Below are 20,912 nucleotides of genomic sequence, written 5' to 3'. Positions count from 1 at the left end.
CCGTCTATATGGATTCAGTAACTAGTTATCGACAACTTTCGGTAATTGAATCGAGTTACCGAGAGATATCGCTAAGAGCGATTCTGTAACACAAAATTTTCGATAATTGGTGTTAAAAATGGCGGTCGCTACCGAATTCTATCGTTAACTTAACGACGACCGTGATAGGCGTCGGTAGATGTTTACCGAGAAAGTAAATATAATAAATGTCACAAATATTTCTTAAATTAATATTTAGATATCACAAAAAAGTACTTACAATAAATTTTCTTTATAAATTAAGGCTTACAGTAAAAATCGTAGGAAATAAAATTTAATATTTTTCCAATTTTTATATTTAAAAATAAATATATATATATATGCAGAGGTTTTCTCTAAAATATAGAATTAATTGTATTATTTAACTATAGCACACAGGCACTAACTGTACATTGTCTAACTCAAAAAAATGTTAAAACATTAATTTTTAATACTTATTTTAATTAAAATATACTTACGTTTTAATACTTCTTTTAAATAAAATATGATAATTTTGCTATAGTAAGAATTGCTATAGTCAAAAATGATATAGTCAAGTAACACAAAAATTCCTATTTCGGTTGGTATTAATACACCAATATTACCAGCTTCCCTAGAACCTTAACGAATTTTATCGTTATCGTACAAATATGAGTTGCACCGACTATTGTCGTAAAGCTAAAGTTACAGAATCGCTCATTCGTTAGCGCAAGCGATAACTGTCGGTAGTTAGCGATACCGACAGCTGTCGTTAAGGGGTTTGACCCACTTGAGGCCAAAAACACTCACAATATAATAGTTGATGTGGTATATATTATTTATTACGAGCATTGTGAGTTTTTGGTGGAATGCGTGCAAGGAAAAGCAAAGGTTTATTAAAGTTATTCGTCGGATAAATTTTATATTAGTACCGCTGAACCTCTAGCGACATCTATCTCGGTCGTTGTTAAGTTACAACGATATTATTAGTTTTCCTTTCAATAAAAAACTCAGTGAAATATCAATTCTCAGCTAAATGATTCGGTTTAGTACAATTTATATTAACTTCAATTGTTCGTAATTCCGTCGCTTAACTAAGATTGAACTGAGAGTTTTCTTAAAAAGGAAAGGTACGTTTATTCGGTAGGATTCGGTAGGTTACCGACAGTACCGACATTACAAGCGACAATCATCGCTGACTCTGAGTTACAGAATCGCACTTAGCGATTTCTGTCGGTAACTGGACCTAACGATACCGAAAGTTGTCGCTAAGAGTTACAGGATCCCACTACAGATGACCCACCCTAGTCCTATATAAGTACTCAATGACCCCATGTGACCCACCCTAGTCCTATATAAGTACTCAATAACCCTAGGTGACCCACTCTAGTCCTATATAAGTACTCAATGATCCCATGTGACCCATCCCAGTCCTAATTAAGTTTTCAATGACCCCAGGTCACCCACCCTAGTCCTATATAAGTACTCAATCAACCCATGTGACCCACCTTAGTCCTATATAAGTACTGAATGACCCCATGTGACCCAACCTAGTCCTATATAAGTACTCAATGAACCCAGGTCAGCCACCCTAGTCCTATATAAGTACTCAATGACCCCATGTGACCCACCCTAGTCCTATTTAAGTACTCAATGACCCCAGGTCAGCCACCCTAGTCCTATATAAGTACTCAATGACCCCATGTGACCCACCCTAGTCCTATATAAGTACTCTATGACCCCAGATGACCCACCCTAGTCCTATAAAGGTACTCAATGACCCCATGTAACCCACCCTAGTCTTATATAAGTACTCAATGACCCCAGATGACACATCCTAGTCCAATATAAATACTCAATGACGCCATGTGACCCACCCTAGTCCTATGTAAGTACTCAATGACCCCATGTGACTCACCCTAGTCCTATATAAGTACTCAATGACCCCATGTGACCCACCCTAGTCCTATATAAGTACTCAATGTCCCCATGTGACCCACCCTAGTCCTATATAAGTACTCAATGACCCCAGATGACCCACCCTAGTCCTATATAAGTACTCAATGACCCCATGTAACCAACCCTAGTCCTATATAAGTACTCAATGACCCCAGGTAACCCACTCTAGTCCTATATAAGTACTCAATGACCCCATGTGACCCACCCTAGTCCTATTTAAGTACTCAATGACCCCTGGTCAGCCAGCCTAATCCTATTTAAGTACTCAATGACCCCAGTTCACCCACCATAGTCCTATATAAGTACTCAATGACCCCATGTGACCCACCCTAGTCCTATATAAGTACTCAATGACCCCATGTGACAAACTCTAGTCCTATATAAGTACTCAATGACCCCATGTGACCCACCCTAGTCCTATATAAGTACTCAATGAACCCAGGTCAGCCACCCTAGTCCTATTTAAGTACTCGATGACCCTAGCTCACCCACCCTAGTCCTATATAAGTACTCAATGACCCCATGTGACCCACCCTAGTCCTATATAAGTACTCTATGACCCCAGATGACCCACCCTAGTCCTATATAAGTACTCAATGACCCCATGTGACAAACTCTAGTCCTATATAAGTACTCAATGACCCCATGTGACCCACCCTAGTCCTATATAAGTACTCAATGACCCCAGTGCTGGGTTTCTGTAACTTCCCAGCGATGATTGTCGGTATCGCTAACTACCGATAGTTGTCGCTTGCAGTAACGAAAAGAGCGATTCTGCAACTTCCGTCTATATGGATTCAGTAACTAGTTATCGACAACTTTCGGTAATTGAATCGAGTTACCGAGAGATATCGCTAAGAGCGATTCTGTAACACAAAATTTTCGATAATTGGTGTTAAAAATGGCGGTCGCTACCGAATTCTATCGTTAACTTAACGACGACCGTGATAGGCGTCGGTAGATGTTTACCGAGAAAGTAAATATAATAAATGTCACAAATATTTCTTAAATTAATATTTAGATATCACAAAAAAGTACTTACAATAAATTTTCTTTATAAATTAAGGCTTACAGTAAAAATCGTAGGAAATAAAATTTAATATTTTTCCAATTTTTATATTTAAAAATAAATATATATATATATGCAGAGGTTTTCTCTAAAATATAGAATTAATTGTATTATTTAACTATAGCACACAGGCACTAACTGTACATTGTCTAACTCAAAAAAATGTTAAAACATTAATTTTTAATACTTATTTTAATTAAAATATACTTACGTTTTAATACTTCTTTTAAATAAAATATGATAATTTTGCTATAGTAAGAATTGCTATAGTCAAAAATGATATAGTCAAGTAACACAAAAATTCCTATTTCGGTTGGTATTAATACACCAATATTACCAGCTTCCCTAGAACCTTAACGAATTTTATCGTTATCGTACAAATATGAGTTGCACCGACTATTGTCGTAAAGCTAAAGTTACAGAATCGCTCATTCGTTAGCGCAAGCGATAACTGTCGGTAGTTAGCGATACCGACAGCTGTCGTTAAGGGGTTTGACCCACTTGAGGCCAAAAACACTCACAATATAATAGTTGATGTGGTATATATTATTTATTACGAGCATTGTGAGTTTTTGGTGGAATGCGTGCAAGGAAAAGCAAAGGTTTATTAAAGTTATTCGTCGGATAAATTTTATATTAGTACCGCTGATCCTCTAGCGACATCTATCTCGGTCGTTGTTAAGTTACAACGATATTATTAGTTTTCCTTTCAATAAAAAACTCAGTGAAATATCAATTCTCAGCTAAATGATTCGGTTTAGTACAATTTATATTAACTTCAATTGTTCGTAATTCCGTCGCTTAACTAAGATTGAACTGAGAGTTTTCTTAAAAAGGAAAGGTACGTTTATTCGGTAGGATTCGGTAGGTTACCGACAGTACCGACATTACAAGCGACAATCATCGCTGACTCTGAGTTACAGAATCGCACTTAGCGATTTCTGTCGGTAACTGGACCTAACGATACCGAAAGTTGTCGCTAAGAGTTACAGGATCCCACTACAGATGACCCACCCTAGTCCTATATAAGTACTCAATGACCCCATGTGACCCACCCTAGTCCTATATAAGTACTCAATAACCCTAGGTGACCCACTCTAGTCCTATATAAGTACTCAATGATCCCATGTGACCCATCCCAGTCCTAATTAAGTTTTCAATGACCCCAGGTCACCCACCCTAGTCCTATATAAGTACTCAATCAACCCATGTGACCCACCTTAGTCCTATATAAGTACTGAATGACCCCATGTGACCCAACCTAGTCCTATATAAGTACTCAATGAACCCAGGTCAGCCACCCTAGTCCTATATAAGTACTCAATGACCCCATGTGACCCACCCTAGTCCTATTTAAGTACTCAATGACCCCAGGTCAGCCACCCTAGTCCTATTTAAGTACTCAATGACCCCAGCTCACCCACCCTAGTCCTATATAAGTACACAATGACCCCATGTGACCCACCCTAGTCCTATATAAGTACTCAATGACCCCATGTGACCCACCCTAGTCCTATATAAGTACTCAATGACCCCATGTGACCCACCCTAGTCCTATATAAGTACTCAATGACCCCAGATGACCCACCCTAGTCCTATATAAGTACTCAATGACCCCAGGTCAGCCACCCTGGTCCTATATAAGTACTCAATCAACCCATGTGACCCACCTTAGTCCTATATAAGTACTCAATGACCCCATGTGACCCACGCTAGTCCTATTTAAGTACTCAATGACCCCAGATGACCCACCCTAGTCCTATATAAGTACTCAATGACCCCATGTGACTCACCCTAGTCCTATTTAAGTACTCAATGACCCCAGGTCAGCCACCCTAGTCCTATTTAAGTACTCGATGACCCCAGCTCACCCACCCTAGTCCTATATAAGTACTCAATGACCCCATGTGACCCACCCTAGTCCTATATAAGTACTCTATGACCCCAGATGACCCACCCTAGTCCTATAAAGGTACTCAATGACCCCATGTAACCCACCCTAGTCTTATATAAGTACTCAATGACCCCAGATGACACATCCTAGTCCAATATAAATACTCAATGACGCCATGTGACCCACCCTAGTCCTATGTAAGTACTCAATGACCCCATGTGACTCACCCTAGTCCTATATAAGTACTCAATGACCCCATGTGACCCACCCTAGTCCTATATAAGTACTCAATGTCCCCATGTGACCCACCCTAGTCCTATATAAGTACTCAATGACCCCAGATGACCCACCCTAGTCCTATATAAGTACTCAATGACCCCATGTAACCAACCCTAGTCCTATATAAGTACTCAATGACCCCAGGTAACCCACTCTAGTCCTATATAAGTACTCAATGACCCCATGTGACCCACCCTAGTCCTATTTAAGTACTCAATGACCCCTGGTCAGCCAGCCTAATCCTATTTAAGTACTCAATGACCCCAGGTCACCCACCATAGTCCTATATAAGTACTCAATGACCCCATGTGACCCACCCTAGTCCTATATAAGTACTCAATGACCCCATGTGACAAACTCTAGTCCTATATAAGTACTCAATGACCCCATGTGACCCACCCTAGTCCTATATAAGTACTCAATGAACCCAGGTCAGCCACCCTAGTCCTATATAAGTACTCAATGACCCCAGATGACCCACCCTAGTCCTATATAAGTACTCAATGACCCCATGTGACCCACCCTAGTCCTATATAAGTACTCAATAACCCCAGGTGACCCACTCTAGTCCTATATAAGTACTCAATGACCCCATGTGACACATCCCAGTCCTATTTAAGTTTTCAATGACCCCAGGTCACCCACCCTAGTCCTATATAAGTACTCAATGAACCCATGTGAACCACCTTAGTCCTATATAAGTACTCAATGACCCCATGTGACCCAACTTAGTCCTATATAAGTACTTCATGAACCCAGGTCAGCCACCCTAGTCCTATATAAGTACTCAATGACCCCATGTGACCCACCCTAGTCCTATTTAAGTACTCAATGACCCCAGGTCAGCCACCCTAGTCCTATTTAAGTACTCAATGACCCCAGCTCACCCACCCTAGTCCTATATAAGTACACAATGACCCCATGTGACCCACCCTAGTCCTATATAAGTACTCAATGACCCCAGATGACTCACCCTAGTCCTATAAAAGTACTCAATGACCCCATGTGACCTACCCTAGACTTATATAAGTACTCAATGACCACAGATGACCCATCCTAGTCCAATATAAATACTCAATGACGCCATGTGACCCACCCTAGTCCTATATAAGTACTCAATGACCCCATGTGACCCACCCTAGTCCTATTTAAGTACTCAATGACCCCTGGTCAGCCAGCCTAATCCTATTTAAGTACTCAATGACACCAGGTCACCCACCATAGTCCTATATAAGTACTCAATGACCCCATGTGACCCACCCTAGTCCTATATAAGTACTCAATGACCCCATGTGACAAACTCTAGTCCTATATAAGTACTCAATGACCCCATGTGACCCACCCTAGTCCTATATAAGTACTCAATAAACCCAGGTCAGCCACCCTAGTCCTATATAAGTACTCAATGACCCCAGATGACCCACCCTAGTCCTATATAAGTACTCAAAGACCCCATGTGACCCACCCTAGTCCTATATAAGTACTCAATAACCCCAGGTGACCCACTCTAGTCCTATATAAGTACTCAATGACCCCATGTGACCCACCCTAGTCCTATATAAGTACTCAATGAACCCAGGTCAGCCACCCTAGTCCTATATAAGTACTCAATGACCCCAGATGACCCACCCTAGTCCTATATAAGTACTCAATGACCCCATGTGACCCACCCTAGTCCTATATAAGTACTCAATGACCCCATGTGACTCACCCTAGTCCTATTTAAGTACTCAATGACCCCAGGTCAGCCACCCTAGTCCTATTTAAGTACTCGATGACCCCAGCTCACCCACCCTAGTCCTATATAAGTACTCAATGACCCCATGTGACCCACCCTAGTCCTATATAAGTACTCTATGACCCCAGATGACCCACCCTAGTCCTATAAAAGTACTCAATGACCCCATGTAACCCACCCTAGTCTTATATAAGTACTCAATGACCCCAGATGACACATCCTAGTCCAATATAAATACTCAATGACCCCATGTGACTCACCCTAGTCCTATATAAGTACTCAATGACCCCATGTGACCCACCCTAGTCCTATATAAGTACTCAATGTCCCCATGTGACCCACCCTAGTCCTATATAAGTATTCAATGACCCCAGATGACCCACCCTTGTCCTATATAAGTACTCAATGACACCATGTAACCAACCCTAGTCCTATATAAGTACTCAATGACCCCTGGTCAGCCAGCCTAATCCTATTTAAGTACTCAATGACCCCAGGTCACCCACCATTGTCCTATATAAGTACTCAATGACCCCATGTGACCCACCCTAGTCCTATATAAGTACTCAATGACCCCATGTGACAAACTCTAGTCCTATATAAGTACTCAATGACCCCATGTGACCCACCCTAGTCCTATATAAGTACTCAATGAACCCAGGTCAGCCACCCTAGTCCTATATAAGTACTCAATGAACCCAGGTCAGCCACCCTAGTCCTATATAAGTACTCAATGACCCCATGTGACCCACCCTAGTCCTATATATAACCCCAGGTGACCCACTCTAGTCCTATATAAGTACTCAATGACCCCATGTGACACATCCCAGTCCTATTTAAGTTTTCAATGACCCCAGGTCACCCACCCTAGTCCTATATAAGTACTCAATGAACCCATGTGAACCACCTTAGTCCTATATAAGTACTCAATGACCCCATGTGACCCAACTGAGTCCTATATAAGTACTTAATGAACCCAGGTCAGCCACCCTAGTCCTATATAAGTACTCAATGACCCCATGTGACCCACCCTAGTCCTATTTAAGTACTCAATGACCCCAGGTCAGCCACCCTAGTCCTATTTAAGTACTCAATAACCCCAGCTCACCCACCCTAGTCCTATATAAGTACACAATGACCCCATGTGACCCACCCTAGTCCTATATAAGTACTCAATGACCCCAGATGACTCACCCTAGTCCTATAAAAGTACTCAATGACCCCATGTGACCTACCCTAGACTTATATAAGTACTCAATGACCACAGATGACCCACTCTAGTCCTATAAAAGTACTCAATGACCCCATGTGACCCACCCCAGTCCTATATAAGTACTCAATGAACCCTTGTGACCCACTCTAGTCCTATATAAGTATTCAATGACCCCAGATGACCAACCCTAGTACTATAAAAGTACTCAATGACCCCATGTGACCCACCCTAGTCCTATATAAGTACTCAATGACCCCAGATGACCCACCCTAGTCCTATATAAGTACTCAATGACCCCATGTGACAAATTCTAGTCCTATATAAGTACTCAATGACCCCATGTGACCCACCCTAGTCCTATATAAGTACTCAATGAACCCAGGTCAGCCACCCTAGTCCTATATAAGTACTCAATGACCCCAGATGACCCACCCTAGTCCTATATAAGTACTCAATGACCCCATGTGACCCACCCTAGTCCTATATAAGTACTCAATAACCCCAGGTGACTCACTCTAGTCCTATATAAGTACTCAATGACCCCATGTGACACATCCCAGTCCTATTTAAGTTTTCAATGACCCCAGGTCACCCACCCTAGTCCTATATAAGTACTCAATGAACCCATGTGAACCACCTTAGTCCTATATAAGTACTCAATGACCCCATGTGACCCAACTTAGTCCTATATAAGTACTTAATGAACCCAGGTCAGCCACCCTAGTCCTATATAAGTACTCAATGACCCCATGTGACCCACCCTAGTCCTATTTAAGTACTCAATGACCCCAGGTCAGCCACCCTAGTCCTATTTAAGTACTCAATGACCCCAGCTCACCCACCCTAGTCCTATATAAGTACACAATGACCCCATGTGACCCACCCTAGTCCTATATAAGTACTCAATGACCCCAGATGACTCACCCTAGTCCTATAAAAGTACTCAATGACCCCATGTGACCTACCCTAGACTTATATAAGTACTCAATGACCTCAGATGACCCATCCTAGTCCAATATAAATACTCAATGACGCCATGTGACCCACCCTAGTCCTATGTAAGTAATCAATGACCCCAGATGACCCACCCTAGTCCTATATAAGTACTCAATGACCCCAGGTCAGCCACCCTGGTCCTATATAAATACTCAATGACCCCAGGTCAGCCACCCTAGTCCTATATAAGTACTCAATGACCCCATGTGACCCACCCTAGTCCTATTTAAGTACTCAATGACCCCAGATGACTCACCCTAGTCCTATAAAAGTACTCAATGACCCCATGTGACCTACCCTAGTCTTATATAAGTACTCAATGACCACAGATGACCCATCCTAGTCCAATATAAATACTCAATGACGCCATGTGACCCACCCTAGTCCTATGTAAGTACTCAATGACCCCATGTGACTCACCTTACTCCTATATAAGTACTCAATGACCCCATGTGACCCACCCTAGTCCTATATATGTACTCAATGACCCAATGTGACCCACCCTAGTCCTATATAAGTACTCAATGACCCCATGTAACCAACCCTAGTCCTATATAAGTACTCAATGACCCCAGGTGACCCACTCTAGTCCTATATAAGTACTCAATGACCCCATGTGACCCACCCTAGTCCTATTTAAGTACTCAGTGACCCCTGGTCAGCCAGCCTAATCCTATTTAAGTACTCAATGACCCCAGCTCACCCTCTCTAGTCCTATATAAGTACTCAATGACCCCAAGTGACCCACCCCAGTCCTATTTAAGTACTCAATGACCCCAAGTGACCCACCCCAGTCCTATTTAAGTACTCAATGACCCCAGGTCAGCCACCCTAGTCCTTTTAAGTACTCAATGACCCCAGGTCACCCAACCTAGTCCTATATAAGTACTCAATCAACCCATGTGACCCACCTTAGTTCTATATAAGTACTCAATGACCCCATGTGACCCACCCTAGTCCTATATAAGTACTCAATGACCCCAGGTGACCCACTCTAGTCCTATATAAGTACTCAATGACCCCAAGTGACCCACCCCAGTCCTATTTAAGTACTCAATGACCCCAAGTGACCCACCCCAGTCCTATTTAAGTACTCAATGACCCCAGGTCAGCCACCCTAGTCCTTTTAAGTACTCAATGACCCCATGTGACCCACCCTAGTCCTATATAAGTACTCAATGACCCCATGTGACACACTCTAGTCCTATATAAGTACTCAATGACCCCATGTGACCCACCCTAGTCCTATATAAGTACTCAATGACCCCAGGTGACCCACTCTAGTCCTATATAAGTACTCAATGACCCCAAGTGACCCACCCCAGTCCTATTTAAGTACTCAATGACCCCAGGTCAGCCACCCTAGTCCTTTTAAGTACTCAATGACCCCAGGTCACCCAACCTAGTCCTATATAAGTACTCAATCAACCCATGTGACCCACCTTAGTTCTATATAAGTACTCAATGACCCCATGTGACGCACCCTAGTCCTATATAAGTACTCAATGACCACATGTGACCCACTCTAGTCCTATATAAGTTCACAATGACCCCATGTGACCCACCCTAGTCCTATATAAGTACTCAATGACCCCATGTGACCCACACGAGTCCTATATAAGTACTCAATGACCCCATGTGACCCACCCTAGTCCTATATAATGTAACGAAGTTCCCCGTTACGTATACGAGATACCGAATAAAGAACATAAAAGCTACCGAACAGTGGATATTATTAATCCCTACGTTACCGACTCGTGAGATAGGCTCACGAGTGGATTATAGTTAACGTCAAGGATAGACCCCGTTGACAGGCAGAGGCCCGGATGAAAAGACCGGCGCTCCAAGAAACGATGTCCAGATTGTCCTGGGGAGCAAGGCAGGGCCATGCCAAACAACCCAGGCAACCTGAGATACGGAGAAGCGGCCTCGGGGAGTCCTAAAAGAATGACAGTGTCTATAAGTCCCCACGAGGAGGGGAAATAGAACATCGAGTCTGGCTTGAACGCTGGTTACGCGCGTCAAGCAGGCTGCGCGAATGTCGTGCGCAGACTGCCAGAACAGGCAGTCGGAACGCGACCATGGGACTGTGCTGATGTGCCCGTGCGTGCTGGTGAGCGCGTGACGCGGCACTCAGACATCCATGGGTCGGTTCGCGTACGTGAGGCGTGTGCTATAGGCCAGCCTGCACGTACGTCACGACTGGATACCGGCCAATGCATAGTGGGCTGTGCAGGGGCGTAGTTAGCCCGTTGGAATGTGTCCCGGTGCCCTTCGTAATCCCATAGGCCTGCGCTATGGCTGGACGGGCCGTGAACATTGCCTCCGTGGTGGTCCGCTCCTGGCAAAACGCTATGCTTTGGCAATTGATACCGCATGTTCCCGCACTCCTCACCACCACCTGTGTGTGGGTGGTGAGGAAGAAATGTATGCCCCTCAGCAGGCAGGTCTGCGAGGCTCGGACTTCCGTAAGGAACCCTCCCCTCTCTCCACGACCTAGCATACTGAGCGACCCTGGCTACCGCTACCGTCTATATGCATGGCCGCAGGGCCGTAAGAGATGCATAAAGAATGGGGTCGAAGGACCCAATTGATAACGTAGGGTTGTTGGCCACCCAAATGACCAACTGGCGCCCTGATACCGATAGAAAAGGACGGGCGAAGGTAATGGTAAAACCCGTAGAGTGAGTGGCCCCTCACACTGACGGGAATAACGTTACAAATGGCGCCCAACGTGGTTTCTGATAATAGATTAATTATTCGGCGAACGAATAATCCACAAGTCCGAGAAGTTACCGGAAGTGTTGGAGTTTTCAGGGAATAGGTGGCCCACTATTTTCTGGAGGCTCGGAAACGCTGAAAAAGCATGAAAAGATCATCTGGTTGTAAAAGGGATCAAATTCTGTTAAGAATTGATAGCCTGATCGAATTGACGTGTTCACGTAGAATTCGAGCAATCCATGCTAAGCTAACGGAAAATTGGATGAGAACCACGGGCGCAAATATAATTTAATATTATATTCGCCCGTGTTAAAATCTAACGCTACCGAAAAGGCTACTTGACTGGGCAAGTGACAGCTGAGCGCTTGTTTGTAAACAAGTCGACCGGCTGAGCTGAGCCATGCTGCCTGGCGGGACCCGACCGGCTAACTGTCAGAGCAGTTCAATTAGCTAGCTATCGAGATGTTGCCAAACATAATTACCGAATTAAGCGCAGAATCGAAAATTTGGCAACGGATGATAACGCCTCGCTAACGTTCCGCGAGCCGGCAAGTCGCCTCACACCTCATCCTACCCTGGATCTCGACAGAACTATTGTTCTCTCCGTCTCGCTCTCTCAGCCTTCCTCGCTCTCTCTCTCTCTCTCTCGCCAAAATAATGGCTTCCTTGAACGCCTCGCCCTCGACCACGACTGCCGGCGGAACCGCCGACGCTCCCGTCGCTCCTGTGCCTATGGCACAGGACTCCTTTGATGAGGATGCCCTTCTGGCATCCCCATCTCCTGCGGGCCCTGTAGAGGGTCCCGCATCCGATCCCGTTCCCGTTCCCGTGGCGCAGGTTGTCCGTCAAACGCCAACCTGCGTTACTGTTATCGAGGTGGGCGACAGCCCACCTGTTCTCGAGGGGGTATCGAAACACCCTGTAGAGTCTGGGCATGAGGAGCTGGGTACGCATGTACTCAGCGAATTAATGCAGCGACACTGCAGGATGCGTTCGGTAACCCCGACGCCTATGGGGGGGAGCAATCAGGGTCTTCCTAGACGTAGTCTAGTGGAGTTGCTGGCTGCTCTCTTCCGAGCGGACCTGGACCTCTACCACGAAGTCGTGGCAGCGGTCGAGGTGGCCGAGGCACCTGTGCTGAGCACCCCTGTCCGTAAGCTCTCCCGAAAGGAGCGCAAGCGGGTCAGGGAGGTCCAGCGGGAGACAGCGGTAGCTGCTCCGGAGAAGAAGCGGCCGTCATACGCAGCTATGGCGTCCGTCAAGCCTCCGAAAGGAGTTAAGCAACCGTTGCCGCCTAAGGTGACTACGGCACCACCGGTGAAGAAGGCGAAGCCTTCCGATCCTGTGGCCACGCACGCTACCGGCAATTTCGGCATACGTGTATGCTGGAATTGCAAGGGTAAGGGCCATCGGTTTTCCGAATGCCCTACACCAATTACAGATGCTTTCTGTAAGGGGTGTGGGCGCACCGGGAAAACGTTGCGCACCTGCCCTGCCTGTGGGCCGCATTGGCAGACAATCGGTCCATACGTGGCGAATGCGGGTACGAACGTACCACGTAAGGTGATAGCGGCAAAACGCAGATCCGAGCGTGGGAAAGTACACGCCCAACCACGGCTTTCCGAGGCGACTCCAAAGGCAGTTCCCCAGGTGGTAACCCCACCGAAGGAAAAACCTTCGAAGCCGCTAAAGACGAAAGCGGCTCGTAAGGAGGTTTGTATGGATAGGGTTTCACAGCTAGTCGAGCCTTAGAAATACTCCTCCTGCAAGTTACCGAATGTTACCGGTACGAGAAATCGTACGATCCCGCACGCTACCGAACACCTCGGTGAATTTCCCATCAATTTCCATCCTATTTTCCTTCCTTTTCATTCCTTTCCTATCCATCCAAAACAAAAATAAAATTGATGGGCTTGAGCCGGTAAAGGCCAATGTTTTCAGGACGAGGTGAGACAGAGACCACACGTGGACCCTCTGTCGAGAAATGTTACCGGTACTGCCATCTAGCGGTAATCGACGGCAAGACGAATCAATAATTCGTCGAAGTGCTGCCGTCGGGCGTGATTGATGGTACTGGAGGTCGATGAACTCGATCCTAGTGCTGCCATCTAGCGGCCCGTAGATGAAGCAGAGCTATCGAGCGCCTAGATCGAAATTCGATTAATCGAAGGGCGATTGTTATCGAGCAGAAGCGATAAGTGAGAATACGAGAATCACTTAGATCGTCTGCGCATGTCCAAAGCTCGGGTGGGGGTAACCTATCCGACGGACGGCTAACGGGGCAAAACAGAACTTTGCCGGATCACTCCAGCGACAACCCTTGGACCAGACAGAACGAACAGCACTATTATATTGATACGTAGATGGCTGAGTCCACAGGACGGAAGAGGAGTACCGGGTCGGGCGACTCTGATGAGTTCGCAGAACCGACAGCTACCGATGCTTCCCAGGTAAACCTGGAGAAGAAGATCTCGAGTCTAGACGAGAGAATGGAAAAACTGGAAGGGTCGTTCCAAGATTTCATTTCTCAAGTCCAGCAGGCTTTTGACAAGCTGCTGAAAAATAAGACTGTTCCCGATGAAGCAGCAGTGGCAGCTGCTTCTGCTACCGAAAAGCGCGCTAGAGGCCGACCGCGAAAGACCGCGGCCGCTCTACCGGCATCGGCCAATCAGGGTCAACCTTTGTTGACAGTGACAAGGCCGAGCGATGATCTCGAATCTCAACCGACATCAGACGATGCTTCGGCGGAGATATTCCAGGGGGCCTACAGGACGAGGGTCCTGAAGGGAAAACCTGGAAAAGTTACCGGCCAAGGGGATGACTGTATGCCCCGTTGGCGTGTTCTCGAATCTCTCCAGAGGTCAAACTTAACCTTTGCGGGCGATGGAACGGAGGCGGTTGAGAGTTTTATTTCTCGAACCGATGCCGTCCTGAACCTTCTCAGGGTAAGAGATTCCGACCTGGTTGACGTCTTTCCCCACATCCTAACAGGTGTGGCGAGGATGTGGTTTGAGGATAATGAATTCTCAACCTGGTCTGACATTAAGTCCGCCTTAAGGTCTTATTTCAGATCACAAACATGGGAGGAAGAACTGGAGACTGAGCTTCTAACAAGAACTCAGGGTGCTAACGAATCTGTGCGAGCCTATTTGCAGACTATACAGTCGTATATTCGGAAAATAGGCAGAGAAAGATCGGATTGGAGCCGAATCGCTATCGCGCACAAGAATATGCTACCGGTGTATAGAAGAGGTATCGCTATACACAAAAATATGACGTATCGAGAATTTGAGCGTTTGGCGCTCAATTTCGAAGCCGCTTATAGGCCGTCATTAAAATACCGTCCACCTGCCGCGCCTGAGGAAAGTTTAGTTCCTGAGTTGGCGTATACCGGCAGTCATGGAAGATCCCGAGAGTCTAGGCGACACGGTGTGCGTGCCCTAGAAGTGGATAAAACATCCAGCTCTGATACCGACGAATCAACAACGGAAGATTCGAATGATAACGAAGAGCAATTGAAAGCCTTCAAATCAACAAGGAACCGACAAGGAACCAGTTCCAAGTCGAAACCTTCGTTAGATAAGGCAGCTGGCAACAATAACAGCCGGCAGGGCTCAAAACGTAAACAACCGGGCCCGAGCGCTACCTGCTTTAATTGCGGGAAAGCTGGACACGGTTGGAGTGCGTGTAAAGAGCAGAGAACAATGTTCTGTTACCGATGTGGCAGCAAAGGGGTTTCTACAGCGGAGTGCCCTAAATGCTGTTCAAAAAACGCCAAGAGGAGTTAGTAAAATTTCCCGAGAATGTTACGACACTCCAAGAGCGGAAAAACATGATACCGAAAATCTTGAGTGAAAACCAAGATAATATAATCCCGGATAATTATGTCGAAGAATATTCAGTACAGCAATGTGTGAATATTAACCATAATTATCGCTCCCGCGACTTCTCAGACCAACATGTTATGTTGGAGACGGAGAATGTAAACAAACACTCAGAGGACACAAGCGCTCGAGTGGTTGCTACCGAAAATTCGAACGATGATCAATCGGTCGATAAGTTACCGGTCGGTGATATTACTGATATAGTAATTACGACGTTTGGCGATAGATCTAGGAAACTAGCATTCTACACCACGATCACCGTACAAGGGGAAAAGCTGCGTGCGCTGGTGGACTCGGGAGCCTCACGCACGTTTGCAGGCAAAGTAGCCATTGAATTGTTTAATTCAATTGGTATACAAGCCAATAAGATAGAACCCTTAAGAGTTACCGTTGGCAACAATTACACATGTAAAGTAATTGAGTCCGCCAAGATCCCGATATTTCTTGAGGGGAAGACAACTATAGTTGACACACTATGGATGCCTTCTTTATCAAGTGATTTTATTTTGGGACTTGATTTCCTTCAAGATGCTCATGTTGTCGTGGACTTCTCCACGGGAGAATGGGCTTACAAGGAAAAACCTCAAAATAAACATTGGTTCTCGAATGCCGAATCACTAAACTGTGTAGTGGTGAATAACGGCTTAATGGTTCCCGATAATGATAACGCTAAGAAATTACAAGAGTTTCTAGAAATTAAACTGCCCCCCATTTCTGGAAAACCTGGAATTTCAAAGTTACCGGCAGTCATAATTGACGTGCAAGATCACGAGCCAATCAGACAGCGAGCTCATAGGTGCACGGATAAAATCCGCCAAGCTATGTGGCAAGAGGTTGACGATATGCTAACCAATGGCATTATCGAACCGTCGCAAAGTGATTGGGCGAGCCCGGTAGTCATGGCGAAGAAAGCCAATGGCAAGCTCCGCTTTTGTGTGGATCTCCGGCGCGTTAACGCTGTAACTAAAAAGGATGCGTACCCATTACCGAACATGGCTGCGATCCTAGATGAGTTACGACAGGCCAATTATTTAACAACGCTCGACTTGAGTCAAGCGTATTGGCAGGTACCGCTAGCAGAAAAGTCACGTGGTATCACGGCTTTTATTGTTCCAGGCAGAGGCTTATTTCAATTTAAGCGAATGCCTTATGGATTAACTAATGCTCCCGCAATATTCCAGCGTGCTCTGGATAAATTATTGGGTCCCGAATTTTATCCACATGTATTCGTTTATTTGGATGACATTATCATTGTCACCAAAACATTTGACGAACACTTAATATGGTTGGATAAAGTTATCGAAAAGTTAAGGCAAACTGAGCTGACGATAAATAGGGAGAAAAGTTTCTTCTGTAGAACGGAAGTAAAATATCTCGGATTTATCGTAGACAGTCAAGGTCTTCGCGTGGATTCGGCGAAAACAGAAGCCGTAATCACGTTCCCGATACCGAAGAATTTAAAGCAAATTCGTAGACTCTTGGGAATGGCATCTTGGTATAGAAGATTCATTCCAGAATTTGCGACAGTTGCTGAACCGCTAACGAAATTGACAAAGAAAAATCAGTCATGGGAATGGACAGCCAATCAGCAGTCAGCATTCGACGCGCTGAAAGGATGTTTGACAAGCGCGCCAACGCTTGCATGCCCAGATTTTTCGATCCCGTTTGCATTACAGACCGATGCTAGCAATGTTGGCTTAGGTGCTGTTTTGACACAAGTTATCGAAGGTCAAGAAAGAGTAATCGCCTACGCGAGTAGAGCGCTTACGGATCCCGAAAGAAAGTATACCGTAACCGAGCAGGAATGCTTGGCAGTGGTGTGGTCGATAAGGAAGTTTCGATGTTACCTTGAGGGCTACCACTTCACTGTAATTACCGACCACAGCAGTCTCCGATGGTTGCATAATTTAAAAGATCCATCTGGAAGACTTGCTCGTTGGGCTCTCGCCTTGACGGAATACGATTTTACGATCGTACATCGTAAAGGAGCTTTAAATCATGTCCCTGATGCTTTGTCAAGAGCACCGGAAAGTTTAAATGCTTTGCTACCGTCTTACGCCGATACCAAGGATGCGTGGTATTTAAAGCGCGTAAAGGATATCGAAAGAACGCCAGAAAAATTTCTTGATTGGAAATTAGATGGAGAGTTGATGTATCATCAACGACGTTCAGATTTGGCAGATGCCGAGCTCGAAGATCTTGATGCTTGGAAACTGGTGATACCCAGGGAGTACAGGCAGAAAGTGCTCGAAGAATGCCATAAGTTACCGCAAGCCGGCCATCAAGGTATCGATCGTACATATCGACGCCTTTCGATAAATTACTTCTGGCCAGGTATGTTCAAAGATGTAACGGCTTACGTCAGTCACTGCGACGAATGTCAGCGTTGCAAGGTAGAACAACAAGCTCCCGTCGGCTTCATGGGACGTCGAATTGTTGAACAGCCGTGGACTGTAATATCGGCAGATATTATGGGCTCACTGACGCCAAGTAAACAAGGGTTCTCGTATGTGTTGGTGATCCAAGACCTATACACAAAATGGATCGAAGTAGCTCCACTTCGACGCGCTAACGGCAAAAAGATTGCAGAAGCTATCGAAAACTTGGTGATTCATAGATGGGGTACACCAAAAGTTTTAGTTACCGACAATGGTACCGAATTTGTAAATAAAGACATAACTGCTTTATTACAATTAACGGGTATGAGGCAAACCACGACACCTCCATATCATCCCCAGGCAAACCCCACCGAAAGGGTGAATAGAAGCCTGAAGATGATGATAAGGGCCTTTCTCGATTCTGATCATCGAGAGTGGGATCAGCATTTGGATGCATTTAGATTTGCATTCAATACTGCCCACCATGGTTCACTGCAAGCTACACCTGCATTTGCTAATCTGGGTAGAGAACCAGAATCGGCAAGGTCGATGCGACGTGAATTAGAAGGCGATACCGAAATCATGCAGCAACCAACAGAAAAGTGGTTGGCACGCATGAAACGCTTGGAAACACTCAGAACAGTTTTCAAGTATGCTCTCGAAGAAGCGCACGAACGACAGGCAAGACCGTATAATCTACGTCGTCGTGAAAAGCACTATGAGGTTGGCGAGTTAGTCTTAGTTCGCAACCGACAGCTCTCGAATGCCGCAAAACACATATCGGCTGCACTGAACAAACCATTCGGTGGACCGTTTATGATTGCGAAGAAGTTATCGGAGACAGTTGTAGAATTGTCTGATTTGGCAGGAAACGTCACTGGCAAAATGTCTACGGCAGACATCAAGCCATACAAGCCTGAGCTACCGCAAGAGTAAACCCAGACTGAAGTGCATCACTGCACGCTTGGGCGTGGCAGCGAAAAACGAACTCGTGTTCGGGCGCTTTCGGTTTCGGGTCGAAACCTCCGTTACGGAGGGGGGTATGTAACGAAGTTCCCCGTTACGTATACGAGATACCGAATAAAGAACATAAAAGCTACCGAACAGTGGATATTATTAATCCCTACGTTACCGACTCGTGAGATAGGCTCACGAGTGGATTATAGTTAACGTCAAGGATAGACCCCGTTGACAGGCAGAGGCCCGGATGAAAAGACCGGCGCTCCAAGAAACGATGTCCAGATTGTCCTGGGGAGCAAGGCAGGGCCATGCCAAACAACCCAGGCAACCTGAGATACGGAGAAGCGGCCTCGGGGAGTCCTAAAAGAATGACAGTGTCTATAAGTCCCCACGAGGAGGGGAAATAGAACATCGAGTCTGGCTTGAACGCTGGTTACGCGCGTCAAGCAGGCTGCGCGAATGTCGTGCGCAGACTGCCAGAACAGGCAGTCGGAACGCGACCATGGGACTGTGCTGATGTGCCCGTGCGTGCTGGTGAGCGCGTGACGCGGCACTCAGACATCCATGGGTCGGTTCGCGTACGTGAGGCGTGTGCTATAGGCCAGCCTGCACGTACGTCACGACTGGATACCGGCCAATGCATAGTGGGCTGTGCAGGGGCGTAGTTAGCCCGTTGGAATGTGTCCCGGTGCCCTCCGTAATCCCATAGGCCTGCGCTATGGCTGGACGGGCCGTGAACATTGCCTCCGTGGTGGTCCGCTCCTGGCAAAACGCTATGCTTTGGCAATTGATACCGCATGTTCCCGCACTCCTCACCACCACCTGTGTGTGGGTGGTGAGGAAGAAATGTATGCCCCTCAGCAGGCAGGTCTGCGAGGCTCGGACTTCCGTAAGGAACCCTCCCCTCTCTCCACGACCTAGCATACTGAGCGACCCTGGCTACCGCTACCGTCCATATGCATGGCCGCAGGGCCGTAAGAGATGCAAAAAGAATGGGGTCGAAGGACCCAATTGATAACGTAGGGTTGTTGGCCACCCAACTGACCAACTGGCGCCCTGATACCGATAGAAAAGGACGGGCGAAGGTAATGGTAAAACCCGTAGAGTGAGTGGCCCCTCACACTGACGGGAATAACGTTACAATAAGTACTCAATGACCCCATGTGACCCACCCTAGTCCTATATAAGTACTCAATGACCCTATGTGACCCACCCTAGTCCTATATAAGTACTCATAGACCCCATGTGACCCACCCTAGTCCTATATAAGCACTCAATGACCCCATGTGACCCACCCTAGTCCTATTTAAGTACTCAATGACCCCAGGTCAGCCACCCTAGTCCTATTTAAGTACTCAATGACCCCAGGTTAGCCACCCTAGTCCTATATAAGTACTCAGATACTCCATGTGACCCACCCTACTCCTATATAAGTACTCAATGACCCCATGTGACCCACCCTAGTCCTATATAAGTATTCAATGACCCCAGATGACCTACCCTAGTCCTATAAAATTACTCATTGACCGCATGTGACCCACCCTAGTTCTATATAAGTACTCAATGCCCCCAGATGACCAACCCTAGTCCTATATAAATACTCAATGACCCCAGGTCAGCCACCATAATCCTATATAAGTACTCAATGACCCCATGTGACCCACCCTAGTCCTATATAAGTACTCAATGACCCCATGTGACCCACACGAGTCCTATGTAAGTACTCAATGACACCATGTGACCCACCCTAGTCCTATATAATTACTCAATGAACCCAGGTCAGCCACCCTAGTCCTATATAAGTACTCAATGACCCCAGATGAC

This window comes from Prorops nasuta, unplaced genomic scaffold, assembly GCF_024137725.1.
Source record: "Prorops nasuta isolate Cenicafe-Biocafe unplaced genomic scaffold, Cenicafe_Pnas_1.2 PNAS00023, whole genome shotgun sequence".
Taxonomy (NCBI): domain Eukaryota; kingdom Metazoa; phylum Arthropoda; class Insecta; order Hymenoptera; family Bethylidae; genus Prorops; species Prorops nasuta.
This window is presented reverse-complemented; position numbering follows the sequence as displayed.